The sequence below is a fragment of the Fundulus heteroclitus genome, chromosome 9 (assembly GCF_011125445.2).
Source record: "Fundulus heteroclitus isolate FHET01 chromosome 9, MU-UCD_Fhet_4.1, whole genome shotgun sequence".
Classification (NCBI taxonomy): domain Eukaryota; kingdom Metazoa; phylum Chordata; class Actinopteri; order Cyprinodontiformes; family Fundulidae; genus Fundulus; species Fundulus heteroclitus.
In genome coordinates this window covers 13,369,352-13,385,885 of record NC_046369.1, presented here as the reverse complement: position 1 = coordinate 13,385,885, position 16,534 = coordinate 13,369,352, and the positions used below count along the sequence as shown (strand labels likewise).

Below are 16,534 nucleotides of genomic sequence, written 5' to 3'. Positions count from 1 at the left end.
CCTCCAAATCCGAGACCATGGTCTTGAACCGGAAAAGGGTAGAGTGCCTTCTCCGGGTTGGGGAGGATGTCCTGCCCCTAGTGGAGGAGTTCAAGTATCTTGGGGTCTTGTTCACGAATGAGGGGAAGATGGAGCGGGAGATCGACAGGCGGATTGGTGCAGCGTCTGCTGTGAAGCGGGCGCTGTACCGATCCGTTGTGGTGAAGAGAGAGCTGAGCCAAAAGGCGAAGCTCTCGATTTACCGGTCGATCTACGTTCCTACCCTCATCTATGGTCACGAGCTTTGGGTCGTGACCGAAAGAACGAGATCCCGGATACAAGCGGCTGAAATGAGTTTTCTCCATAGTGTGTCTGGGCTCTCCCTTAGAGATAGGGTGAGGAGCTCAGTCATCCGGGGAGGACTCAGAGTAGAGCCGCTGCTCCTCCACGTCGAGAGGAGCCAGTTGAGGTGGCTCGGGCATCTGGTCAGGATGCCTCCTGGACGCCTCCCTGGAGAGGTGTTCCGGGCACGTCCCACCGGGAGGAGACCCAGGGGAAGACCCAGGACACGCTGGAGGGACTATGTCTCCCGGCTGGCCTGGGAACGCCTTGGGATTCCTCCTGAGGAGCTGGCCCAAGTGGCTGGGGAGAGGGACGTCTGGGCCTCCCTACTGAAGCTGCTACCCCCGCGACCCGACCCCGGATAAGCGGAAGACAACGGACGGACGGACGGACGGATGATAATTTTAGTGGAACTGTGATTTATGAACTGTTGTTGCTATTGCGTATTTATTTATTTATTATTTTACTGAGACTCCTGTTATTAGTGATTGAATATGTAGTATGATGCAGCTGATCCTTGAATCCAGGGCAAATTTATCCCAAGGGACATTACTAAAGATACTTTGACTTTGATCTATTTGTTGTCTCACATGCCAATCATTCTGAAGCGCTCACGTAACACACCAGTGTGCATTCACATTCCTTGTTAGTTTCCACTTGCTTGCTGCACATGTACATGTCTAGTGTATCCGGTTAGCTTAGCGGTAAGCTTCAGTGTTAGCCATGTTCAAGTATACGGTGTGAGCAGCGGAGCAACAATGAATGGCTGAGAGTTGCAAGAAGCAAACCGTGTACATGTTTATGAGAAGAAGAGGAAGGACTCAGTAGAAAGAAATGAGACCAGAGTGGATTTGGATTTTTCATGCAATCCCACTGAGGAGTGGAGGAGCAGGTAAGACGGTTTTACGCATGCTCAGTTATCCAAAAATGAAATTGGGGAAACTTCCGGAAAACTCGCATACTCTACCTTTAATTGGTTGTTTGTTCTTTGTGTCTCTGTGATGGCCTGGTTACCTGTCCAGGGTGAACCCAACCTGGCACGCCAAATTGATAATGTGTAGCACTCTCAGTTTAGTTCTACACATTATCAATCAAGTCCTGCTCCAATCAAACAAAGTTTGCCTGCCTAACAAAGTTTTGGTTTTAGCCAGTCACGGTATCAAATGAAAATATTGTAAGCAGCAGAAGAATCTGCCAAATCTGGTAGATAAAAAGGCACAGACATCTTTGCCATCCAAAAATGCTCAAAGTGCTTCTTGCTGTTCTTTTTTCAAAGATGAAATTGTGGATTCTGACAGAATAGATATGAGAGCAGCAGATATGTTTATTTTGTTCCTGCGCTGCCATGTTTATTTTGGTTCGGCTGTGAGCCTTCATCACAGCGGTACGTCCAGCCTTAAACCATTATACTGCAACGTGATTGGCCGACTTGAGCTGGGTCTCTTTTTGAACGGTTTAGGCAGGAGTGGGACAAGATGGATTCCCCATGGGTTTGTGAACACACAAATACCGTGAGAAATCAGCTTGTAGGCAAGGTGTACCCCGCCCTTTGCCCAAATACCACTACAGATAACCCCCCCCCCCCCCCCCCCTGCAATCCTGCAGGGATAAGCAGGTATAGCTAATGCATGGATGCTTAATAAGTATGAGTCAAGTAAAATGAAAAATAAAAAAGTACAGCTACATTTCATAATATTTTAAATTCTTATTTTAAGATACATATTAACTCTAACAAGACTGCTTTATATGAACTTCCTTATTCTTTTCTTGTTGCTATTCATCTTGGGGCCTCTCCGATCCAAAAGATCCCTTCCAACTCTCGACTATCGCTACCCCACCCACAACAAAAACTTTTTCCCCATTTATGATTTCCTTCCCTCCTGTAGCCTCTTTTGCAGCTTCATAAAACAGGGCAGGAGTGTGGTGGTATTACAGTGGGATTAGGTCTCAGCCAGCTTTAATTCCATCTCCTGAAATGAGGTTCATGCTGGAGCCAAAGAGAAGGCTGCTTACAGCCTTCATATGTACACACACTGAATCCAGGAATCTGCTATGCATTTATATGTAAGATTGTAACGGGGGAAAAATGCAAAGGACAAGCTAAACGTGGGGAAGAAATATATGTCTTACATCAGATTTGAAAGCTCGTCACACATTTCTTTTGATTATTAATTGATCGCTGACCGGACCACAGAGACCTGGAGAAAGACAAAGACGCAAAAGAGTTTAGCGATGTGGAGATTATATTCTTCTGTTACAAAAAAAAATAACATAAAAGCTTCCAAGCTACAGGCAGCGGCAGAATCTGATATAAAAAAAAAATACTCTGCGGACTGGCATTGCTCTAGTCAAAAGTGACTGGCATGCAGCACTGGCCTTGGTGGAAGACATGCTCTCTGAGTGCGGTTGTTTAAAAATATCTCACATATCTAGCCTTCTATAATAAACAACCCAGCTAAAAGACAAGCAAAAGTGACAAGTAAAGAAAATGTAGGTTCAGATGGTAAACATTTTGCAACGATAAATCCAGAAGCATTTATTAGTTCAAGCTATAGAGAACATTTCCATTTCTTTTTTAAATTCTTTTTGAGTTTATTAAACATAAAAAAATATTAAAATAAATTAGGCTGAGAAAAAAAAAACAGCTTACACTTCCTCCTTTATTGTCATGTCACAATACGGTTTGTGACAAAGAAGAGGAAGCAGAGTTATTAATCGCATACAGCATCTCACGCATTGATTGATGCACATGATCAAAATCAGTGTCAGCTGGTATCAGTCAATGTCACTTTAACAGGGAACATTTCCACTTCCTGAAACATACAAATTATGACTCTTTTCTATTACTTTAAAGTTTTGTCTTTGCATTCGCTGTGTGCATGTTTGTGTGTGTTGCAGAGACAGCAGATGTGTGAACGGTGGGCTTTCACTTGTGAAGATGTGGGGTTTTACTGCCCCCTGGTGAGTGCACAAACAGAAATCTAGAAGTTTCAGGATCAGGAGAGTGTGGCATGTATGAGGGGCTTTTTTTTTTCTCTGAAGTTGTCCTTTGAGAGGAGAAGCAGAAAAAGACTGACAGAGAACGGGTTGCTTCAGAGTGTCTGCATATGCTCTGCAATGTTGTTCCCGTCAGACAGAAATAGTGAATCTGGGCATTTATATTCAGAAATAGGTAAAAAAAATAAAAAAAAAAAAAAAAATGGTAAGCAGGGGTTTTTATTCAGGACGTATTTTTTTTCCCCCCCTGTTCAAAGGGGAATCAGCACTGGAGTAAAATAGATACTGGATAAACCAAGTCTTTTTTACTAGCAGCCTACATTTTTGTCATATTGCAGGTAGTATGTATCTGACTATGACTAAAATGGGGGCAGCAACAGAGACGAGGTGAGACAAAAAAGCAAGTCTGTGAGCTAAAAGTTATTCAGAATTGTGACATGCCACAAAATAAGAGAGAGTTATTCTTATCATTTGACAGGGTTAAATAAAGCAAGCATCTGCTCATGACACAGTCTATAAAAATGAGTGAGCAGCGAACAGATGGACAGCGATGGCATTGAAATGACGTATTAAGGGATTAATAAACGCCAGTGCTGACCCTGTAAATGTGAGAGGCGGAGCAGCAGACCTGGGACACTGGTCACAGATGTTAACATGTGGGACCCTCCGCAAGCACAGATGTAATTCACTTCTTCGGGGTTTTCGTTCTGCCGCTCTGTTGTTGTTGAGACCCACCGAGCTCCGGTGTTCGCCGACGTAAACCATATGCAAAAGAGAGCATATGCAAACATTTTTGAAGAGGTTTATACGACGCCGGAGAGGGGGTCAAAAAATTCTGAGTGAGGTGGCAAGGTGCCAGGAGAGGAGCTGAACTCATCTTTATGCAAATTGGAGAGTCTGCAGCAATTACACAGATACAGCAGATTGTCCACGGGTTCTGATGTAAGCTTATGGCATGCAAAGCCAACATTTGGTAGCGGTGCAGCAGCCTTGTATGACGCATCCTCACCAAGTGCAGCACACGCAGACAGAGGAAAAAGCTTCCCCCTTAATTCATCTGCAGTAAAAATTAAACAAATACTATTTTGCTTGTTGTCATAGAAACGACTGTGTTTTATTTTATTGGTGCAAGAAATATGATCGCTTTGTATTTTTAGTCATTTTTAGAAAGTACAAAAAAAAAAGCCACTGTGTGTGAATTCTAAGAGAAGAACCCCATTGTATTTCAGTGGAAAAAATTATTGCACAACAAATTATTCTTTTTTAAGATGTTATCCATAAAATTGTATTTGTGGAGAATGAAAGTGATAAAGTAAATGTGTCAGCTGCCGGATGCCATCACTTGCCGTGGTTTGGTGACTACCTTCAAGGTATAACAGGGGTTTTAAACCAATTTCTGCAGTTCAAAGTCATTTTAATAAGACATAGTGACAGGTTTTCTCCAGGTGAATGGAAAATAAAGTTGCGCAGCACTCCGCTTCCCCCACATGTTGTTTTCTACTGCATTGCCAGACTTTTACTGTACCCTCAGTTACAATAATGTCAAGTTCAACTGTTTGTAACACCAGACAGTCATAAGGTGGGAACACAGCCTATAGATCTTATTAAGATCTATATTGTTTTAAACACCGTTGGCAAGCTACGAGCAGCGTGTCTGTGAAGCAGTCCGCTGCAGGCGAGTTCCCTCAGCAAGTAGTTTAACTAAATTAACAACTAATATCAGCTTATTGTTTTTATCTTGCTCTATAAAACTCAGAATGGCAATACAGATGCATGTGTATTCTGCACAATAGGCACTTCTAATCTATCGGGTCAATAAGTCAAAATCAATATATTAAATAATTGTGGCATATTTTAGCAACAGAAGGAATAGTTGCTCATTTACAGCTTGTCATGCTGAAAGAATCTCATACCAGCCCATACACAGTCATCACCATACTTGTGATCCAAAATGTTTATTTTAGCGTTAATAGAAAGCTAATTTTTGCAAATGTGAGTCATGTTGGTATGCAGACTGTAGGCTGTATAGGACAACCCACAGTGTTTATCTGTGTGTCAGAGCTGCTATACTATTCATAACCAGTTAATGTCGTCATCAGTTCCTACAGGTCATACTAGAACTTTACAAAGGACACTTCCGCATTGTTATACAAACTATCTGCTTCATCAGGAAAGTTTATTAGCTAAGATAACAAGCAAATGATAACTAGTGATGTTTTCTCTGCTTTTAATCCTCCACATCCCACTCATCATCGGAACATGGAAATAAAAAGGCTGCCCATAGTGAGCTCCTCAATGCCCTGACTAATCACCGGACCAGTCAGATAACATCATTCTATCTTCACTCTATTTAAAACTTTGAGAAAACATTTCACAGTGGGGCATGCTCTGCCCTTGATAAGGGAGTTTGAAGATTTAAAAACATGTTCTAAGAAGATCAGAAGGAGGAAAAGATGTAGTTCCGTTTCAAAACTCATGTTGGCACCCTCTCAGATTGTAAAACAGACAAAGAGAATCTGAGTAGATCCAAAATGCATTTTGCAATGATGACTGGATTTACTAGGGGAAAAGCTGTCATAATCAACCTTCCTCTATGTAATGAATAGAATTGCCTCCCCTCCATGACTGTGCCATCCAGGGTGGCAATGACTCCAATCTAGGTTTTACAATAACTGGCAATGAGTTTTTACATCACTTTGGAGGAAATTTGGACCACAATTGATTGCACGAATTTTTTAACCCATTTGGGGGACTTTGAGCATGTATTCATGGTTATCCGACAGCATGTCATTCCGACTGAAGTCTAGATTTGTCACTCCAAAACCATTCAGATGGGAGCTGCTTGTATATTTTGGATCGTTTTCTGGCTGGATAAGACAAGTACGCTTGAGCTTAAACTCTCAAACTGGTCGTTTCTGCTCATTTTATCTCAGATAAACAGGGTTATGCACACTTTTTTATGAATTCATGACTGCAAGTCTGCACCATGTTAGATTGTTAGTATGCCATTTTTCTTCCTGAAATGGGGTTTTAATTTTGCACCAGATGTTACAGGAAGCTCAGCTTTAAAAAAAATTTAAAAATTCCACTTTGAGGGAGATTGATCCTTGTGTCGACGGTTATCACTGGTTGTTGTCTTAAACCTCCCATGAAAACTATGTTTTCCTAGTTGTTTTCTTATTGTTGAATCATGAACACTTGCCGTAATTGAAGTCAGCGGGTTTGGGGTTCTTTGGTGACATCCTAGGCGAGTCCTCTGTCCTCTCTTGGAGTAAATTTGTTTGGCATCTCTCTCCTTGGAGGGTTCGTCGTTATTCCATATTCTCTCCGTTAGTTAATATTGCTTGTGGATAATGTCTCTCATTGTGCTTCACTGGAACCCAAACACCTTAGAAATTACGTTTTAATAATTTAGAGACTGATAGACTCATAACTTTGTTCCTCATCTGTTCTTGATTTTTTTTTCTTTAAGATATGGGACACAATATCCTGCTTTTGAGATCTTCTAGCCAATTTCATGTATTCAGAAAGATCATATTGAAGTGATTTCTTGATTCTTCAGGTGAAGCAGTGATCAGCTCAGGGGGTAGTGGATCGTACTGAACCAAAAGAATGGAGAGAATTACATTTATTTGATGATCTAACATGTATTTACATGTTCACCTTCAGGAAGTAAGGTCACATTTCCACAAAAAATGTAAGGATTGTAAAGCCTATGCTAATTTGATACCTTTGTAACACAAAGCCCTCTAACCCAAACATATTATCTTTAACAAACTGGGTAACATGTTTGTTTGTGGCCTCCAGAATTGATAAGATGGGGAAAAATGCAAAAATGAAAAGATCTTAAAATATCTAGAGTTTCCGTTTTAACGTAAAGATTAAGATAAAACCAGAAACAATTAATGTGAGGTATTGGAGAACAGAGCAGTATAATTTATTTATCCATACAAGGTACTGTTTGTGTAATAGTACGGAAGCGTATTGCTGCCACTGGACAAAATATTTTTTTTGTTGCTTATCTTGTATAAACATGATAATTATCTTGTATAAACGTGATCTTATCTTGTATAAACATGATAATTATCTTGTATAAACGTGATAATTATCTTGTAAAAACGTGATAATTATCTTGTATAAACGCAGTGGTGGAGAAAGTACTCATACAATGTACTTAAGTAAAAGTACAAATACACAGACAAAAATTTACTCAAGTAAAAGTCAAAGTACCACATTATTATTTTATTTAAGTAAAAGTAAGAAAGTACAAGCTTTTAAAACTACTTAAGTATTAAAAGTAAAAGTACTTGCCAACGTTTCCAACCAGAACGCGCAATGACGTAAAAAACGCTGGAAAATACGGGTTGGAACTGCGCGTTATTGTACGGACGATAATATGCCTAATCGGCTTGCCATACAGGCGACAACTCCTCGCCGCTTCGCCTAAGCAAATTCCTGTGGGAAACACTGCCATATTCTTATTTATTGAATATGACTGTAACTGTTACATGGAGATTATTTTAATGGTGCTAACATTTATTTAATAACCAGGACGTGAAGGAGTTTAGCGTCAACTTATATGTAACATTCATGGCGGGAGACGTGATCACGACCGCAGTAATCACTGTTACTTGCAAGTTCATGCTAGCTTATAACAATATACAGTAATCGTATTTATTTACTGCAGTCGAGTTCAACAAAAAGCTTGCTAAGATTACATAAAACTTCACTAACACAAATTAATTTAACATCGATAGCGTTTAGCAACTTAACTTACCTCAATATGTTTTTTCAAATTTGATGGTGAATTTTTGAAAGATAGAATTTCATGCTTTCGGGGAAGGCAAAGGCGGCATTGGAATCTCCAGGTAGCGTTTTTTGACCCAGTTATTTCAAAGAAATCTTTTAAATAAGGCCATGGGTGGGGCAGGTCTTCTGGAGGATGACTATCCTTGGACTGCATTCTGGGAGTTAATGATTCTGCAGGTCCTGCGTACTGTGCTGATCTTCTTGAGGGAGGGCCTAATGGTTATTTCCCGCTTTGGATTGGTTCAGTGGACTGATTCTGCTCTCGCCATTGGATACTTTCAAACTAACGAACAAATCAAAAAACGAAATGCGTCTTGGATGTAACGAGTAACGAAACGCTGTATAGAAATGTAGTGAAGTAGAAAGTACAGATACTTACTGTTAAATGTAGTGGAGTAAAAGTAGAAAGTATCCATTATTAAATCTACTTAAGTAAAGTACAGATACACGGAAATTGTACTTAAGTACAGTAACGAAGTACTTGTACTTCGTTACTTCCCACCAGTGTATAAACGTGATAATTATCTTGTATAAACGTGATAAATATCTTGTATAAACGTGATAATTATCTTGTATAAACGTGAAAATTATCTTGTATAAACGTGATAATTATCTTGTATAAACGTGAAAATTATCTTGTAAAAACGTGATAACTTATCCAGATGGTGGCGCTAGTATGCTTTTAGTCTGACTCATTTAAGACGAAGAAGAAGCATGTGCGTCATCTACTCGAGAACTAAAATGGCAAATTTATGGAAATGGATCAAGTTTTACTTTATGCTCGCTGGTATCACCTTATTTTCAACGGAAATACGGAGACAGTGAGTGGCGGATTTCCGTGCGAGACGTCCGATACGTCACTTCCTGTTACTGGCGAGTCAGCTGGACAGCGACTCGCGCAGTTAATTCGTACCAAATTACTCGTCTTTATGATTTCATGGAAGGCCGGGATCGTTTGTCCGGTTAGAGGCTGCCATGACAACGGGTGTAAACGAAAGGTTTATGTGGAGCAGGAGTGTTTTAATCATCGACCGCGTACAAGAGCTGTAGATACCAGGCGCCCTACTTTCTTCACCCACAGCCGAAGAATGAGATATCCCTCCGCCTGTGGCTAAAAGTTGTAAATTTGAAGAAACCACCGAAACAATGATATGTTTGTTCTTTTAATTTCCTGGACAAAATACCGACAGAAGACTACACGATGCCAGAAAAGTGGCCGGGCTACGAAGTTCCATTAAAATCTCCGTGGAGACGTCAAGAGGGCAGCAGACAGGTAAGCTTGGGAAGTGTACAGTGTTTACGTTTGTGTCACTCTTGATAAAACATATGCTTTCACATTAAGACAGCCGTGTTTTAGCTTTGTTCTGTCTGTCAATTATTATCTGAATATTTTTCATCTCTGCTCGAGGTTTTTGGGGTTCCGTTTGTAAAGTTATACAATGAGAGATTTACAGCAAAATATTTAGCCTGTCATATGACATAAAAGGCAGGGTTCATTATTCATATTTTTGTTATTCATAAATCTATAAATAAGTCACAGTTCCCAGTTTAATATTTAAATAACAAGCTTAATATTTAGCTCCAAAATAAACGTCTAGTTTGTAAGCTAAACATTTAATTTGGAGTTCAATATTTCATTTGAAAACTAAATGCTTGGTTTGCATCTTAATATATAGTTTACAATCTAAACATTTAGCTGTGTAATTAAATATTTAGTTTGGAACGGTGACATTTATAAAATGTATAAAACCCATTTCTTCCTCTTATAGAACCCAAACTATTGCTGTTATATCTTGACTGTGTAACCTTACCAATGGTATCCCAGCATAGACTGTTTGTAAAAACTAGAAGGAATATGTGATATGAATATTTGAATGAGTATGAGTTATGATGCAGGTGGTGCTCTATTAGCTTGGTGTTAACATAGTTTTAAGTAGTCTTGATATGTTTTATGCTGTTTGCTAAACTGATTGTGGTCTTGTGCGGTCTTGTTTTTGACAGATGACTGCCGCTGTGATGCAGAGGCTGACCGGACCGCTCCATAATCAGAGTCACCTATGCAGAAAGATGCTAATACTACAGGCACCGAAGGATCACACCTAGGAGAAGAGAAGAACAGTGCATGTGTACTCCTCTGGCATACCAGAGGAGTGTCTCTGACACACGGAAGAACACATAATGTATTTGCCGGCCACTCATATTTCAGATATATTACCTGTCCAGGTGTACCCTGCCTCTCGCCATTGACTGCTGGAGATAGGCACCAGCACCCCTCGCCATCCCAACAAGGATAAGGGTGTAGGAAAATGGATGGTAATAAATTAGTACAAAAAGTATGAATAATGTTTTTATTTTTCTAATCAACAGATTGTGCAGCTTTTTAAGATAAAAGTCTGATCTTTTGTTCATTGATGCTGTTTAAGGTCATTCAAGTTTGGGTAATGTTCTGTCAAAACACCACCTCTTCCTGTCTGTGGATGTGAGCACACCATTCTATAACAGTCTAATCTTGAATGGCAAGTTGGATAAGTACATCAGGAAGATAAGTAGAAAAAATACCGACGGTTTATAGTTGTCACTACAAACTATCCATATTTTATATAAATATGATGACACCAAGTACTGTAATATAAATAAAAAAAATAACTGTTCCTTTAACTTTGTTAAAAGGTGCAGTTTGCCGTGGCCAAAGGTCTGACTGGATTGTCCTGAACAGATGAGCTGTGCCGTCCCCAAAAGGCTGAATGATGGATGTTTCCTGCACCACAAGAATTAAACGGCCTACAAATATGCCATAAGTGAAATGTACTACATTTAATGTAAACAAATTGCATTAATTAAATAAATGAAATACTCTTATCTTTTTGTCAGTTTATGTACATAAGATACACTTTAGTTCTTTACATATGCTTAGGACAACATCCACTTGATCTAAATATGAATGAATGCAAATTACATTAGCAAGTGAAATAGATTGGAAACTTTAATAATACACATTTAGTTGGACACAATTTATGTATATGTAAACATTTAAATGGTCTAAAACTAAGGATATACAATACTTGAAAAGTTTTGAAAAATTAAAAGTAATTCCAAAATGTAAAACCTCAAGGTGCTACACAAAGAAATATTTAAAAGCAGAAATCCAAAACACATTCTAGTGTATTATAATTGCACTGATTTACAGTAGAATATAAGTAATCAGGATCTTTTTGACATGTAAACTTCTCCGCTCGATCAGCATCCTCGTGGATGATCTCCTGCATGTTCTAAGGGGCTGCACGGACGAAAGATTTTGTCCATTTTATTTACCAAGTTGAGAGTTACAGTCTGGGAGATTATTGTCAAAACTCTGAGCCTCCTGATAACTCTTTCCACATGTATGTGGACATTTGCAATCCTCCTTGCTGCAGTTATATCCTCATCCGACAACTGCCCTCCTTTTATGGGTGAATGCTGTTAGAACAAGGTTAAATCTCCTCTCAAACAGCAGATCTCAGATGGTAAAGCCTCTGTCTGCCGTCACTTCTTCACCAGGACAAAGGCACTCGAGAAGTCAGTGTTTTCCCTGCCACATGCACTGTTCTTCTCTTCTCCTAGGTGTGATCCTTCGGTGCCTGTAGTATTAGCATCTTTCTGCATAGGTGACTCTGATTATGGAGCGGTCCGGTCAGCCTCTGCATCACAGCGGCAGTCATCTGTCAAAAACAAGACCGCACAAGACCACAATCAGTTTAGCAAACAGCATAAAACATATCAAGACTACTTAAAACTATGTTAACACCAAGCTAATAGAGCACCACCTGCATCATAACTCATACTCATTCAAATATTCATATCACATATTCCTTCTAGTTTTTACAAACAGTCTATGCTGGGATACCATTGGTAAGGTTACACAGTCAAGATATAACAGCAATAGTTTGGGTTCTATAAGAGGAAGAAATGGGTTTTATACATTTTATAAATGTCACCGTTCCAAACTAAATATTTAATTACACAGCTAAATGTTTAGATTGTAAACTATATATTAAGATCTACATGGTTAGATAAACCCCAGCATGAAAGCAATGCTGCAATATTCCAGTTTTAAATAAGTCACAGTTGAAATCTCCATACATCATCCTAACCCTACAGTCATATTCAAATTACAATATTATTGAAAAATTCATTATCCTGCGATAGACTGCCAATATGTCCAGGGTGTGCCCCGCCTCTCGCCCACTGACAGCTGGAGATAGGCACCAGCACCCCTCGCGACCCCACAAGGGATAGATGTGTTAGAAAATGGATGGATGGATGGATGGATGGATGGATGGATGGATGGATGGATGGATGGATGGATGGATGGATGGATGGATGGAAAATTAATTTATTTCAGTAACTCAGTTCATGAAGGGAAACACGATATACAGATTACCAGACTGATGATGCTTTAAAGTCTTTATTTCTGTTAATTAAGACTTTTTTCCCCTTCAGCTGATAAGATAATTTGATTTAAGATTAGGATCTTGAATCTGACCAGTAAAAATAGCAAAAAATAAATTAATGCATAAATGGGGGTTTAATGAAAAGTATGATTAATACTGGCTAAAGATTGTTGTTGTTTTCAAAAGGTACTTTGCTTAAATGCTTAAATGCAATAATAATAATAATAATAATAATAATAATAATAATAATAATGTATTTTCTGTTATAGATTGTAGTTGCTGTTCTGCTTGCTGTTATTTGTCTGTCTATGTTTGTTTGTTTGTTTGTTTGTTTGTTTGTTTGTTTGTTTGTTTGTTTGTTTGTTTTGTTTTGTTTTGTTTCTAACGATCCAAGTGTTGGCAGCCAAAGTAGATACAAATACCTTGTTTGTATCTACAAACTTGGCGAATAAAGTTGTTTCTGATTCTGATATTCAATTTTTTTGACTACGACTGTTTTGTGTCTGTTTAGTGATTCAAACAACAACCAACATTCGTTTGAACTGAAAAAACTGTGATTACTCAGTCAAGTATTGATTAATTAGTCACAAATTACTCCAACAGATATTTCTAAATGTATTCCACAACTTATGTAATTCATTCTATTTAATAGCCATCGGTACATGGCACTTTAACTTGCAAAAAAACATCTATAAAATAAAATCTCATATTTTATCATTGCTTTTAATGAGTTTGTGATGCCTCTTGCATTTTTTTGTAATTAATCAATGCAACATTAAAGCTGATTTTGTTACAATTCCATCTCTATCTGAAGGTAAAATGATGTGTGGTATGCTGCAGCACATAACTTTAGTGATACATTCACAAATTCCTTTTAAATTTACTGGCAGGATATGTTTTGAACCCCGAAAACTGGCAAGGAAATTAAGGTCAGCACAGTTGTAGAAATAAATGGATCGACATGTAGTACGTTTACTGAGCACTGTTAGTTGGCTTTAGGGATAGGTGCGATTTCTTTCATGGCAAAACTATCAAAGGTAAATCTGAGGGTGAGCAAAATTCAGCAAATCCCGCAGCTCATCGCTCCTGTTGTTTCTAAGAGTGAAGCTTTTTTCTTTTATTTTCCTTTAAAGGGCAGAATATTCAGGAAGAAACAGCGGTACCATTAAGCCGCTTTGTTCTTTCATAAGACTGGATTTGGGTGGGTTGGAGTTGGATTTTCCACGAAAGCCCCATCGAGTGGGGACGTTAACATTTTCATTAGAGCAGATGCTGAGAACCGTGAGTGGCATTTCTGAACTGTTTGAAGTGGTAAGCAGAGCTTCTGTGGCTTCTCTTATGTTTTGTACTTCTACAAAAAACCCAAAAAAATAAAAAAAAGAGCTTGCTCTGACTCGTAAAAGAAAACAGGTGCCCTTCTCCTGCACTCAAACACAGCCAGGTACTCTGCTTCTTCAAAGGTGGCGTCTATATTTTTTAGAACAAAGTTGCAAAAAAAGGAGTACCCTATAGTTAGAAGAACAGCAGTAAAAACATTATGCATCTTAAAGCTGACAGTGTTATCATTATCTGCCTAGTCAACAAAACAGAGCAGCAATCTTCTTCCTATTCACTGATAATGTCAACCAAGCAGCTGCTTTATTTTGTAGAACCCGGAGGCTATTTAGAACAGTTGCAGAGTCATAATGTTTTGAAACTTTTACGATTTATCACACATTTGTCGATGAAATACTACTTAATATTTAAATGAAGCGTTTTATTATTTTTGAGAAGCAATTAAGGGTAACCATAAAATATTAATATTATTTTTGCAAGAATGTGTAGATCTCCTTTAAGACCAATATGCACATCCTCTGCACTCTGATATTGTCGTAACTCAGTATGGGGTCAGAACCAAAAACAGGCGTGATTATTTAGAGAGTGGTTTAATAAAAATTAAAAGATTAACTTACACATCAAAACTAGAGGTGAAAGGGAAGGAGAACAAAAACCAACGGTGACCAAATTGGGATATGGAGAGCTGGAGTTCAGGAGTAACTAGGCATGGCAAAAGGTTAAAAAAGACAGTTAAAGAATCCAGGAGCATAACAGGAGGAAATCAACAATAAATGAAAACTGCTTCCCTAAATGCCAGAATTGTAATTCTTGAACGCAAAACAGGTAAGTCTAAATAATGGACAAATAACAACCTTGTGATCAATGTGATCACAACGCTGATCAGATTTATCACGTGACTCTCACGTGATAAATCTGATCATTGATCACGTGAGAGTCACATTGATCACAATGCAGGCGTGATCATTGATCACGCCTGCATTGTGATTTTCACAGTCCCATTTTCACATTCCGATAACTATGTTAGCCAGCAGTAACCTAATGATATGCAGCCTAGATGAATAGTTTATATTTTTGAAAACCTTTGACCTTATCATGTGTAATAGTCCTCTTAGGTGAAGTCACAATATCATAATGACTTTAAAGAAAAAATTATTATCCTCTGAATGGTGGAACACTAACAGCAAGTTAAGTAGAAAATAATAAAATACTCAGTTCATATACTTTCAAAAGTGCTATTTCTTTTAGCTTTTTGTTCCTTAACTGAGCATTGTTAAAAGGAGTACACATCAGGAGTACATCACGTCAATTAACTTGTTTCCATTGGCAACTTTAAAACCCGTTAGATGTGTGGTGTGGAAGTGTGCTGAGGACAGGTTACTGGACTCCAGACATGGAAAGTTTTGTAGGAAGGGTAAACCCTCGTCAGTGGAACAGTTTTGTGGTGTAAAGTTGACTAGACATGGGTTCTTGGAGAGAGAATCATAGTGCGAGAGTTTCTGATGCTCTTCTGATGCTATCAATGTGCATTGCCCTTAAGTGCCCTAAAGTTGCATTAAACAAGGTTGCTGTCTGTGATTTAACAGTCTGCTCAGAGTCTTTGGGGAGTAAACCTTTTGATATTGTGAAGGCCTGTCATTTATGCTACAAATCAAAGACAGTATATTGTTAAACTCAAATTTATTTAAATCACTGGTAAATTTAGGGTTTGCGTAATCTTAATTTGACAAACTTGTTTACTGCTTGCTTGTTTTTTTGGTCTGGAAGTAGGATTAACATTTTGCTGCACGCAGGAACCTTTGATGTTTCCATTGATTATTGAGAAAGGCATGAAATGTCGGTCTGATTTCAGAACTAATTTCTTGGTTGAATGAAAATTATTTTAACAATAAATCTGCCATGGACATTAATAATTTGGGGCTGTGCTTTTGTGCTGTGTTTTTCAGGTCTTGTAATTATTCAGAAATAATCCCGATTGACTCCTCATCATCTGATCAAAGGGAACAAACTGTCCTCTTTACCGCTTACATTGTCATTTACTTTGTCATAAATAATCCACATTTTTAATCCCCTCCTGCTGGACACAGAGCCGATTGTTGTGTCATTGATCACATTGATTATTGCAGGCAGCAGCCTGCCCCTTAGTTATTTTAATGTAGTAAGACAGATGACTTCGACTGAGAAACCCAACAATGTTCTGTTGCAAAGGTGTATGTTGTTAATATCTGTTAAATATGTTTTGTTTATATAAACTCAGGTGGCGTTTTAAACTTTTTGAACATCTTGGTCACCACCTTGACCAAACTTATTGTCTGAGAAAGGACACTATGTCCTCAAACAAGCTTCTGAACTCTGGAAAGCTAATGCAATAATAATCTGATTAGACTGAACATGAAATGGTTGAAAGGACCATCATCTGTTTGGAAATTAAAGTTATGCCTCTTGCAGACCCGTCTCTACGGTATAAGCCCTTTCTACACAGCCAGACAGCATCACTCTGTTTTCAGCGATGAGCTCTCTGCAGCAGACGGAGGGCTCTTATCCTGCTTTTCAGCTGGGAGGGACGACCAGCCAATTACATCTTCTTCCCCTCTTAAGTCCATTAATCACCTTATTACAAAGGCCTCTCTTCCCTTAAAGGA

At 38.6% G+C, this 16,534-nt stretch overlaps 1 long non-coding RNA gene across 1 annotated transcript; it reads left to right on the top strand.

Annotated features, from left to right (window-relative positions):
• The first annotated feature begins 9,303 nt into the window (after positions 1-9,303).
• Positions 9,304-10,643, top strand: LOC118564147. Its single transcript, XR_004931671.1, has 3 exons — positions 9,304-9,400; positions 10,129-10,460; positions 10,551-10,643. It is a non-coding gene; the product is annotated as an uncharacterized LOC118564147 (long non-coding RNA).
• Positions 10,644-16,534: the final 5,891 nt, after the last annotated feature.